The sequence below is a fragment of the Perca fluviatilis genome, chromosome 7 (genome assembly GCF_010015445.1).
Source record: "Perca fluviatilis chromosome 7, GENO_Pfluv_1.0, whole genome shotgun sequence".
Classification (NCBI taxonomy): Eukaryota; Metazoa; Chordata; class Actinopteri; order Perciformes; family Percidae; genus Perca; species Perca fluviatilis.
The window spans coordinates 8250505-8264337 of NC_053118.1; positions in this window are offsets into that span (position 1 = coordinate 8250505).

Here is a 13833-nt window from a genome sequence, read left to right on the forward strand (position 1 = left end):
AATGACAACCATTTTTTATGCAAAGCTGCCTGGAACACACAAATGTTACTAGAGTTCAAGCTGAGAAACATCAGTGGACCTGGAGAAAAAGGCCCTTTTTATGTAATTTCCTACATTTTAAATGGATGTCTGCCAATAGGCCTAAAACAGAGGTGCCCAAATTCTTTCATATGAAGGGCCAAAATGTATCTGGATGGAAGGCCACGGGCCAAAAATAAATGTCGATGTTGAAGAATACCGTAATTCTTGCCATTCTCCATAGATAAAACGTACATATGTAATTTAAATGGGAAGTTTCCCAGCACTGTGCATTACATTGCAGTTAAACTCCGATTAAGTACTTTTTAACTGCACAAAGTGTATGTTTCGTAGTCATTACTTTTAAAATAAGAGGAGAATAAGCATGAGCATGTCAAATCCATGACTGGCCAAAACAAAGAGAGGCCAAATTAGGCGGCCTTGGCCTAAAACATCACATATATGATTGTTGTGACAGAGACTGGGACTAAGATTCTGACTGAGTAGCAAGATATGAATTCAAACATGAGTCCTCTAACTTACATCTGAGAGGTTTGAGACATTAACGTTAACATTGGCCCAAAATAAAGTTGATTTGAGACGAGACCAAGTAACGTTATCGTTAAAGTGATGGTTCGGAGTAATTTCACCCTAGGGTCCTTTGCACCATGACCTCGAGCCAAACACCCCCCCAGAAGCTTTTTTCACCTGGGTCTAACATTGGGAGCGTTAGCGTAGAGTAGCGTTATCAGCTGAATAGCTTAGCGCAGGGGCTAATGGATCCACGTTTGTATCTCGTAAATGACCCCACTAATAATGCCTGACATGATACCAAATGTCTACAGTAGTAAAAATAGGTTATGCTCTCATAAAACGATGGATTGGAAAGTTTGTAAGTACACCAGAAGTTTATGTAAATAACACTTGCCTGCTGGCTTCTGCTCTCTGCTGTTGTTGTTGCTGCTGTAAGACGAGTGCTTAGGGACGTCTACAAATTACAACACCGAAAAGAGATGCAACAAAAATATTTTTTAATTAAACTTTTTTTTTAAAGTAAGTGCTGTAGTATAACTAGCAGGAGACAAGTAATAATTGAGGTAAGTTTGGAGACATTACCTTATTTAATCATTAAATTAATAAATATTTTTGTTGTATCTCTTTTCGGTGTTGTAATTTGTAGACGGCCCTAAGCACTCGTCTAACTGCAGGTAGCAGCAGCAGCAGCAGCTAGCAGAAGAGAGCAGGCAAGTGTTCATAAACTTCTGATGTAGTTACAAACTTTCCAATCCATCATTTTATGAATGCATAACCTAATTTGTACTAGTGTAGACGTTTGGTATGATTTCGGCATTATTAGTGGGGTCATTTACGAGATACAAACGTGGGTCCATTAGCCTCTCGCGTAAGCTATTCAGCTGATAACGCTTCTACTAACTCTCCCAATGTTCGCACCGATGCGAAAAAGCTTCTGAAGTGGTCGCTCGAGGCTCCAACCATCACTTTAACTTAAGTGGTCTCGAAAACAAGAACGGCCTTGAGTGACGTTAACGTTACTACAGCACTGTTGCACTAAATCAAATTACTGAATTTGTTTTTAATCTAAAGCTATACATGCAGATATTGTATCAGCTAGTATTAGATTATTTTCAAATTAACTGAACGCTCGCTAACCTTAACGTTACTTGGGTTACTTAACTAAATGCTAGCGAACCAAGGCGTCGTCATTGCTAGCAGGAGAACAAATATAACTGACTATTAACGTAAACTTAATAGAGTTACTGAAACAAACAACCGGCAGACTGGCAGTTTCAGTTGCTCAAGGGAGCTAGAGGAGGGAGGACGTAAGTCTGTTGAATGCTCTGGTGACTAGTTAAAAAAAAAAGTCAACTTGTATACAGCTGTATCTTGGTATAATTTAACCATTTTTTGACTCTCATGTCAATTTATTTTATTTTTGTGAAAGTATTGTTTTTTTTCTTCTCTTTAATTAGGGTTTTGTTAATTGTTAGTTTTGCCTATGGGCCTTAATTGGGAAAATAATAAAAATCCCATCTTTACACCTGCTCACGACTACTCATCGACATCTACCCTCAACACCATCCAATTAGATTGAATTCGGTATTGATGACGTGAAAAATAACTCAACTCCACTGAAATTATTTGAAACTAAAGTAACGAGCCAATTTTGTAAAATGTAAGGAGTAGAAAGTACCGATATTCGCGTTAAAAATATAAGGAGTAAAAAGTCGGCACAAAAATAAATAGTAAAGTAAAAATATCTGAAAAATCGACTTGAGTACAGTAACAAAGTATTTGTACTTCCCATCTCTGTCGGTCACTACCAGAGACTCATTACAGTCATGAATAATAGATGTTGTCCTGAAAGAGGACTGAGTGCCATCCAACGCTGAAGCACAGTTTCGTGCCAAGACCTCCTCAGACAGGGGGCCAGAGCAAAGATGAAGGTAGGATTCTTTCCAGCATGTGGCGTCCATATCCAGACTTTCCTTATTCAACTGATGAACTCTCTGTTCGGCCATCCATAGCAGGCAAGTATGTGTTCCTCCATCTGCAGTCTCTAATGAGTGACACACACTGGTAATGGTTGTTACACAGGCCAGATCCACAGCGCTGACCCTGATTCAATCCTGTGCAACCGGCAGCAGGCTGTCGGAAAATAAGCATGCTCTCATACTTCATGTGGCTTACAGCCCACCTAAACTAAACATATCGTGTTCCTCTGTGTGTGTCTGTGTGTGTGTTCTGTGTGCTGTGGAGTGATATCCACATGATTGCTGGTAGACCAGCTAGAAGACATCATGTCCTTTTGATGCATAAAGACATTCTCAAAAGGCCGAGCAACAGTTGAGGCTTGTGTATTTCCTGGTTGTCCGTAGTCAGCAGATACTTTGCGTTGACTTGTGATGCACACAGCTGTGACTCGCTGCGGTGCTCAGGTTCCTTACTGAGTCTAAAACCAAAAGTAGATCCCGCATTCATGCAAGAAGTTCAGCGTTTCTATGTGACTTTGATTTACTTTGCATTCTCATATGAAAACAAACAGACTCTAGTGGTTTTGCTCGCTGGGTTGGAGAAGCAGCCGGTCCACCTGCTGCGGCCGCTCTGTTCTGCAGTCGGAGTTGCAGAGGATGTCGTCATCTCCATCAGGAGAATCAGCACAGGTCTTATCCTCACATCAAAGATCTCTTTGACCGCCAGCAACAGTCAGCTTTGTACTTCTTCTTCAGTTTCTCTTCTTCTTTGCTTTTGCGTGTGTATCTATGACCCACTATGGCTGCGTGGCGTGAGCGTGGCGTTTCTGTTGCGTGGCAGCTGCACAGATTTTTTCTTTACACACCAGAAACGTGTCTGACGTGGCGCTGCTGCTGCTAGCCTTGTCTGGACACATGTATGTTTCCTATTGATTAAATGAAATACCATGTTAAACATAAATATATACTAATCTGATTACAGCAAAGACAACGTCGACAGTATTGACGGCAAAATAGGCTACAGAATATTTCGTTCTGTATCGACAGGTGCAATATTTGAAAATCGATAATTATTTTTCTTTATTTTTTTTCCATTTATGCCAAAACCTAGAGACTTTCAAACATCATCATGTGATTAATTAATATGTATTTGTGTCAAAATGACATATAAACATCTTTTCCTATTCTATTTTGCCTGGAAACGCTTCCAACGCGCTTGCGCGTCGCGTGAAAATCAGGCGTCGGTCCTATTTCTAGCAGGCACGCGTTTTCGGCGCGGCTCGAGACGCGCCTGAGACGTGCGTGTCGCGGAGGCAGTGTTAACATGGGAGCCGAAATATAAACGGACACGCCACGCAGCTGACATGCTCACGCCACGCAGCCAGTGTGTAGCCGGCCTTAATACATGTTGTCGACCTCTTACTTACGGTACAGGCCTGAGGCTTTGATAAAACTCTGCCAACATTCCAGCTGGGACATCCCTGGTTGCTATGGTAACCCCTGTCAGTATAGGACTCACCTGGCGGACAGAGACAGACAGAGAGACAAACAGTGGGGGCAGGTGTGTTTCATCACCATCATCATTATCTCATCACCATGGAGAGGAGCGCTGCGTTGCCTGGCACACCCTCCTCACCTTTACATTACCATGGCCAGCGTGTTTTCTCTCTGATGTACGTACATACATACGGCTTCACAATGATCTGGGCAGAAAAGCATTCCCTCTCCATTTCCTCTCCTCACATATCCCTCCATCTGTTTTCCCCAGCTGCCATCCCCCCATCCTCTCTGTTCATTCTCTCTGCTTGTGCCACTTTCCAGCACTACCTTCTCTTCTATTTATCTCTGCCTGTCTCTCTCCTTTTTCCTCGGCTTCATAATTCCCTGTGCCATGTCACAGCAGCTGAGCAGGTGGGTGCCTTTGTGTGTGTGTGTGTGTGTGTGTGTGTATATGTGTGCGTGTGTGTGTGTGTGTGTGTGTGTGTGTGTGTGTGTGTGTGTGTGTGTGTGTGTGGCACAAACAACATCCACAGGGTGAACACAAACAGTATCTTTCCACTGGTGCTAGAACACATTGCCGTTCGACGCAGTAAGGATGGAGGTCGACTGTTCCAGATGCCTGCTGCTGCCTGCGTGTGCGCGCAGGTCTTTGTAGGCGTGCGTCTGTAGTTCTTTCCAAACTGTCGAAATCCCTGGACGGCCGCTGGATGATTCAGGCTATTCTCACGCTGCCTGCAGCCAGCACAGACTGGACCACGGCTGGATTGATATCCTTGCATTTTGGAGTTTAAGGACACTTTTTACCACTGAATAAAGAAACTTCCTTTGGGGAGGATCCTTACATATACACTAAGGCCTATATAAAAGAGACTTCAGATACAGTATTAGGGGACCACTAAGGCCCATATAAGGTCTATATAAAAGAGACTTCAGATACAGTATTAAGGGACCACTAAGGCCTATATAAAAGAGACTTCAGATACAGTATTAGGGGACCACTAAGGCCTATATAAAAGAGACTTCAGATACAGTATTAGGGGACCACTAAGGTCTATATAAAAGAGACTTCAGATACAGTATTAGGGGACCACTAAGGTCTATATAAAAGAGACTTCAGATACAGTATTAGGGGACCACTAAGACCTATATAAAAACATCCAAAGAGCACAATGTCATGGGACCTTTAAAGTATGAACTATATTCACATTAGAGAAATGAGGAAATCCCATAACGTCTGTGTTGAAACACTCCTATTGGGTTGTGCATGTCTTGTTGGGTTGTGTAAAGGTGTAGTCGAGTACAATCTGACACTACAGTAGACAATAAATTTGCATTGCACCTGAGTCTCTCCAGCTGCACTTCATCCCCTCATCAGATTAGTTTGTACTGAAGTCATGACTTTCAGTTTAGTCTTTGGATCTTGGATTTGTTATGTTGCGACCAGTTTTGCCTTGCCTGACCTAAACCTGTAATAAAGAGTCCTTCCTGTTGTCTGCAGTCTTCTGCGTTTGGGTTCACCTGCTGCACTCAGCCGGGACACAATTTGAAAGTGTAAAGCCTCTGACTGTGTCCCTCGGATAGTTTATTCTGTCATTTCATCACACTGGTCTACTGGAGAGGGAACCTCCTCTGTTGCTCTCCCTGAGGTTTCCACCATTTTTACCTGCAAAGTCTTTTTCCTGATCTAATGCGAGCGAGGGTCTGAGGACAGAGGGTGCCGTATGCTTTGAGTTATAGTAAAATTGACTTGACCACAATACGTCCATGTTGATCCGGCTCTCCAACAGGGAGGTTCCAGCGGGTCGATCAGTCCACTGGGCTCTTTAGAGAGAGCTCCAGCTCCATCTCCCCACCCGCCCTGCCTGGACTCCATCAGTATCCATCAGCATTTCACCACAGGTTCCAACTGCCTGTGAACTGTTGTCTCTCTGTGACTTCAACCATGTGATCGAATCTCCACGTTTGTCTTTCACCCAGTGTCTGACTCAGCTGCAGTGTGGTAGTGTAACTGTGTTCAGCCTCACAGCTTCTTCCTGAGGACACACGCACATGCACGCGCGCGCACACACACACACACAAACTCTGTTTCTCTCCAGAAACCAATACTATAACACAAGCCAGAGAATCTATTGGGTTTCTAGGTCTAGCTCTCCTAACTGTTAAAGGAATAATTCCACATGTAGGGAGTTAGATAAGAAGATCAAAGCTGTCATGTCTGTATGCCAACTATGGATCCAAAGCCAGGAGGTCATTCATTTAGCCTGGCATAAAGACAGGAAGCAGGGGGAACACTAAAGGTGTTAAGTTCAACCTGAATGGATTTGAAGAGGAATGGGTTCACCATTTTGTTGTTCCACTGGGAGACAAAATGAGACACGGCCACGGGCGTAGCACAGAATTCTGGGCCGTGTAGAAAGCCATTCTCTATGGGCCCATCCCCACATCCATGGCAATTCATTCTAGCTTCTTTTTGGGCCCTCTTCACATGAGGGCCCTGGGTACTCAGTGCCCTTTCCACCCCCAGTCCGACACCCTTGGACACGACAAGATGAATGAATCCCAAAAAAGTAACTGACTCTAAATCAACACTAAGCCGCTGAGAAGTTCCCCTTTTTATTGACAGACTTTGTATTTTTTTAAAACAGGCAATCTCTTGGATGGCTTAGCGAAACATAATAACACAAACTTGATCACAGTACTGAAAAACTATAATGCATCAATCCAAAAATAATGCAAAATGGCATATTAAACATTTTTTAAATAAGATACAGCCGGTTGCAGTGCACTGCCGAGTTACTGATAATGTTGCATATAAGAAAAGCAATACTGTGACAGCACACACCATGCACACTGCGAGCCCGGCTGCATGAAACGTGATCCAAAGTGACACTGCGGCCATCCTGCTGTTCCCCTCTGCAGGTCCATCCACAAACTCCGGGACGGGAATTTAAATGTTTCCAAACACAACGGAAAGTAGCTCGCCACAAAGTCAAAGCTCGAGACAAGAGACGGGTGTGTGTGTGTGTGTGTGTGTGGCCGGTGAACTAATTCATTAATCTGGTTGACAGTTCTCTGTGAACCCGGCAGTACTGTCGAATGGTGAAGAATTACAATGAGAAAAACTAGGCGTTGTTCGGCGGAGCAGTGATGCTCCCCTGACATCCCTGGCGCCATTAAAGGCTTTTAAAATGGCAAGATTGTGTTTAGGAGGAAACGAGGAGAGAAAAACATGAAAAGAAATGCCAAGAATATAGTAGAGGCAAAACTGGACAAATCCTAATCAAATTAAGAAATAGAAAAATGTTACAATGAACAATACAATGAATTTATCCAGAAACTGTTACCATTACGTACCTGAATGTTCACCTTTTAAAGGACAATTCCGGCGCAAAATGAACCTAGGGGTTAATAACATTTGTGTACCGAGTCGAATGCTTTCTGGGATCTGTTTTCATCCTAATCGAATGCGTCTCTTTAAACAAGGTACCGCAAAACCGGTGGTTAGCTGCTAACGCTAGCTTTCACGGCAGATGGTAAAACGCTATTTTATACGACTAACAAGGCTCAAAATAGCACCACACTTCCACGGTAGCATGAGGGTCCCTACATGTAAACCGAAGCATTGAGAACTTTGTACGTGTACAGACAGTTTATTAAAAAGATAGATTAGAAAGACCGTAGCGTTCATGTTTACATGCGGGCGCCATCTTGGAAAATGAGCAGTCGAACGCCGTGCAACCAGTAACATAGCCCAAACGCAGCGTTCGTAAGTCCCAGCCTTCAGCTCCCCAGTGGCGTTACAGTAGTGGTTGGGTATTGCCTTTCTTTTTCACCCCCTCCTGATTCTGTCACACACACAGGAGCACCTGAGGGTGGAGATGATTCACAGAGATCCGAGGAGTGTGAGAAATGGTGACGGGGACAGCTAAAGGTTCTGGTGTAACAAGCGTTTCTATGGCCTTTTATTCCTGAGTGTTTGATGCTTTGATGCTTTGTTGCTTCACGTCTCAGCTAAAGGGCTGGATGGAGCGGGTGACGCCACCTCTGGGAAACCTGCTGCCTCCCAGTTCGCTGTGTCACCGTGGCTGACAAAATGATGACTGAGGCTTACACGCATACGGTGGTGCCACTGATCTCATTCTGCTGAGGTCACCATCGACTACAGCCTTGATGATGACAAGAACCACATTTCCCAGGGGGCAGCTCTCTTCCTTCTCGGCAGTGGGATGTGGAGGGCAGCTGTGGCTGTCTTCTGTGTGATGCCTTGTACATCGTCTCCATTTTATGACTGTAGATTCCAATTATAAAGTACATGCCAGGCTCTGTGTGTGTGTGTGTGTGTGTGTGTGTGTGTGTGTGTGTGTGTGTGTGTGTGTGTGTGTGTGTGTGTGTGTGTGTGTGTGTGTGTGTGTGTGTGTGTGTGTGTCTGTGTGCAGATTATTCCACTGATGCTTAAACACATTTTGAGGAGGTGAGGAGAGTGTTCTCTCATCATCACACAGCCTTTTCATTTCTCCTGACCTGTGCTGAACCGTGACGGGAGCTGCTGTGTGACGGCACAATGAACAAAAAAAAAAAATCAATACCCTTCTGCTTTTGTATATGTATATTCACACAATATTAACTCTAGATTTCAGAGATCATTCGCAAGAAAGCAGTTGAAAACATAAAGAGTGATGCGGGTGATGTGTCCACGGTTGAGGCCATTGGAATGCTGGGCAGGACAAGTGACAAGATCACTCAGTCACCATGTTCATTTGTCACATGAAATCATACGGGGTACAATTCCAGGGAAATGTTATGCCATCAGCTCCTTCAACTTGTGCGTGATTCATCATAAAGCCGTCAGATCGGCACACAGAAAAAGAGTCACCCGGGTGAATGGCGCCAGCACTCCAGGATCCAGCTAACGTTAAAGCTTATTGTAAAAAGTGAGCGGGTGGAGAGGTGAATATAATATAATATATAAATACCGTGAAAGTAAGCCGTCAGAACTACAACTATACTATATATAGGTAGAATGTGCCGCTGCAGTACCGTTACAGTCAATCCCCGGCTGCAGTGATGGTGCAGAGCATCCCTCGAGCACAGATGCTGAAGACCCGGAAACACTGACCAATCAGCGCAGACTGGGCTTTTTCAGGAGGGGGGGGGGGGTCTTAAAGGGACAGGTGCTAAAACGGAGCGTTTCAGACAGAGGGTAAATACAGGTATATTCAGACAGGCAGCATGAGAAAAATAACGTGTTTTTTTGAAAATGAAAGCGTGCAAACATGTTCTAGTAGAAACACAAAATACAAGTATAAACTGAAAATGAGCAGAATAGGGGGCGCTTTAAGTCCCGGGGAAAGGACACCACACTCCTAACGTCCCACTGACGGCGTTATGGAGGCCAGCTAACCATCCGACACACAGCCAGGATACCCAGCAGAGAAGATCACAGTCGGTGTTCAATTCCTCCACGCTTCCTCCTTTCTTCCTTGTAACCAATCAACACATCACTAAAGTCTTACTGGCTATGACATTCCTTAAAGTGAGAGTTTTAAAAAAAGAAAGAAACAAACTGTACATCACCGAGTCAGTTTGCTGACTTCACGACTGTTCTAGGCTCTTTAGGCACTTAACACATGCAGCAGAACAGTTTTGTACTGACAGGAGCCATTGCTGTCAGATACCTAGCATCTACCTTATACTATGTTTCAGCATTTGCCATTATCCTATCGTTGCCAGACAGCACCTAAAGCGTCAGAAGGACTTTACAGACGGTCCAAGCATCACATTCACCAATAGCTGGTCTATCTGAAATTATATTTGTAGGTGTCAGCCCTCAGCCGTCGCGGCATGCATGTAAAAGCGACACTGAAACACTGGCAACTCCCCGGAGAACCTATACACACACTTTCTGTGTTTCTATCTGGGAAGAAAACACAACTTTATTCCTCGGCAAAAGGCACTCAAAAGCATTCTGAATGTATACCTGCTCGATGCACTGATTATCGTGAACGTGAACGATCATTGATCAGGTTGAAGATGGCGATGGCAATGTTGAATAATTCAGGCAATGAGCACAGCAGAGCGCTTTGTAGTGAACAGCCGATGCATCAGCATTTATAAATCGAGACTCCAGGAGCAAAGCAAGTCAAAGTCACAGTCTAAATGCTAATGCAGTGTGTGTGTGTGTGTGTGTGTGTGTCTGTTTATATGTGTGTGTTTTGTGTGCTTGGTAAGTCACAGAAGGTCTGACCTGCCTGAGGGCGGCACTCACGGCTCGCTGTGAAAGATATGGGGGTGGCACTGCCGCACAGCCGGAGAGGATACACTGTCTGAGGTCTGAGATGGAGGGAGGATGGGGGAGAGAGAGAGAAGAGAGAGAGAGAGAGATAGAGAGAAAGAAATATATATACACATATACACATGCAGCTGGGGAGCGCCTGGTCGAGAGAGGGGGAAGAGATGGAGTGAGGAGAGGAGAGGAGAGGAGGGAGGGAGATAAGCGCCTTAGAGGGTGGCAAAGATAACGACGGATAGGGAAAGCAGCGTGGACGCCGAAAAGTGAGCGAGTGCGACAGACACAGGAAGAGAAAGAGAGAGATATAGAGGAGGCGAGAGGCTGGATTTAATAAATTAGATCAGGCGCCTGGCCGGTTTCCTAGCAACCCAGACAAGAGGAGCCTGGTCTGGCCTGGTCTGTGCTCCAGAGTAAAGGTCTTTCTGCTCGGCCTTCATTCCTTTTCCTCTTCCTCTGCTCACTCATATCAGCGGTGACACAAAATCAGTGGCAGTCTGTCCCGAGTATTATTAAAGACAGAGACATGTGAAATGGGGCCGATACTTGGAGGAAACAGGCCTGCTTGTTCACTCTAAACACATGTATTCCTTAGTCTTTTCAAAATAAAATGACTCAGCATTATGAGCATTTGATACTCTACTTATTCATGATTTGTACAGTGGCACTCCAAAATCTATGCTTGTATGTTACCGCGGAAAATATGTTTCTGTAATGACCAACAACCACTTTTCCCTTGATAATGAGTGGAACCAAAATATAATAATAAGTCAAAATTAGTTTTTGAAGTTCATGTTTTATACATGTAATGCACTGCATAACTATGGTGCACAAGTCATTGTTTTGAACATCTACTTAATTATAGTACATGTCATTTTGCAGAGTATATTTGTCATATCTTGATATGAAATATTTTTGTTCAGCCCTAACCAGCTATAATATTTGAACTGGAATTGGACTCAAAAACAACACTAGTTAACCGTTGTGTGTGTTAAATGTGAGCTTCCACAGGGAGTTTTAAAGATTTAAGATTTAAGTGAATAGTTTAACATATTGAACATATATTGACAACAGCCTGGCCAATAAAGGAACTATTTAAGCCCTGGCAGGCACAGTGAGTCCCAACTCAACCCTTTCTTCACAGTCCAGAGAGGGGTGGAAAGGGTGCAGCTCCACAGATTGGCCAGCATCTGCTTAGGACAAGAGCTCAGGGTGGAATGGAGGGTTCGTAGCAACACCAGCATCTACCAGCAGGAAGCGGCAGCAATCCTCATGTGTTCCGAAAGGGCATGGATCTCTCACCCTCCTTCTGCTGACACAATGGCCAACAAGTATGCTGACTTGAGATAAAGCCATTGCAGCATGACATCATGACTTTGCGTACGGCTCCTGCTGTATGGCTGACAGCATCACCTCCAAATCCAGGACAGCTGGCCTTCTGTGGAAGGGAGTAACCATAGGAGCACCTTTAAAGGTCCCATGACATGCTGCTTTTTGGATGCTTTTATATACAGTAGGCCTCAGTGGTCCCCTAATCTGAAGTCTCTTTTATATAGACCTTAGTGGTCCCCTAATACTGTATCTGAAGTCTCTTTTATATAGGCCTCAGTGGTCCCCTAATACTGTATCTGAAGTCTCTTTTATATAGGCCTTAGTGGTCCCCTAATACTGTATTTGAAGTATCTTTTATATAGGCCTCAGTGGTCCCCTAATACTGTATCTGAAGTCTCTTTTATATAGACCTTAGTGGTCCCCTAATACTGCATCTGAAGTCTCTTTTATATAGGCCTTAGTGGTCCCCTAATACTGTATCTGAAGTCTCTTTTATATAGACCTTAGTGGTCCCCTAATACTGTATCTGAAGTCTCTTTTATATAGGCCTTAGTGGTCCCCTAATACTGTATCTGAAGTCTCTTTTATATAGACCTTAGTGGTCCCCTAATACTGTATCTGAAGTCTCTTTTATATAGGCCTTAGTGGTCCCCTAATACTGTATCTGAAGTCTCTTTTATATAGACCTTAGTGGTCCCCTAATACTGTATCTGAAGTATCTTTTATTTAGGCCTTAGTGGTCCCCTAATACTGTATCTGAAGTCTCTTTCCCGAAATTCAGGCTTGGTGCAGAATTACAGCCACTAGAGCCAGTCCCACAATGAGCTTTCCTCAGGATGTGCCATTTCTGTGTCTGTAGCTTTAAATGCTATTGAGGAGGAGAGAGGGGGGCAAGGTGGAGGGTGGGGGTGTGGCCTTGACCAACTGCCACTTTGCTTGTTTGCAAGATTCCAGATCGGCCCATCTGAGCTTTCATTTTCTCAAAGGCAGAGCAGGATACCCAGGGCTCGGTTTACACCTACTGCCATTTCTAGCCACTGGGGGGACCATAGGCAGGCTGGGGGGGAACTCATATTAATGTTAAAAAACCTCATAAAGTGACATTTTCATGCCATGGGACCAGGAAGAAACAGAGCAATAAGGTCGCAACAACCTGCTTCGATGGCTGCCACAGACTTACACACTTCCAACATTTGCACTACGTTTGAAACCCTCCCCAATGATAGGAATATGATGCCCTAATTGATGCCGCCCTCGCTAACCAAAGCCCCCCCTGTGGGGGTCAGTCCCTGTATAAATGGAACATGTAGGGTGGAGAGAGTTCAGACATGATAGAGAACTGCATGATACAGAAGCTGTTTAATAACTGTCTGTTGGAGAAGCTTTTTGCCATGACTCAGCAAAACAAACTCTTTCTAAATGACTGGAACGGCAGCACTGTGTCCAATGGCTCCAAACACGGTGGCAGCTCCCTGCTGCTCCTCCACACATGGGAGCAGTGGCCTTCGTTTGGACCTGGTTTCTGATGATGGAGCACTTCCCGTCTGCTTTAACTGTGACTGGAGGACTGTTAGAAAACTGTTAGAAAACAGCTCCAGTTATCAATCCTGTGACTCATCAGTGGGATATTGTGTCAGTGGAGTGACTCACAGGTGTGTAGCGGCCCCACCCTGCCACGGTGTGTTTAACGCTCTCATGTCAGAGGAATGATGGCATTACTGGAGCTTTATCGTGTGTACCCTGAGGTGTGCTCCAAGTTAATTACTTGAAATCCAGCTAATGCCACTGATAAACCACCCAAGAAAGCTCTAATTGTTCTGTCTTAGTGGGTGGAGAGGCTGCAAATAAATTCTCAATATGAGGCAGACACACAGCATGATGTAATATTCTCATGTTTTTCTGAAGACGTTCCTTAATGAAATGAATGAGATTCCTTCGGTTTCTAAGGCTAATCAACAGCTAGTGTACCTCAGAAACACCCACCTCAACTCCAAACAGCTGAGTGGGACAAACTGCCCTCCATATGACTTGGAAATACTTTTACAGGAGCTTGCATATTTCCCCTGTATCGATCAAAGAGCAGATAGGATGTCTTTTACGATCAATGTCCGTGTTAATATCTGAGGCTGGATGTGAGGACCATCTGATGTCCACGAAAAACACTCCCTGCCCCACAGCACCTATCCTCAGACGACCTTCCGCTCA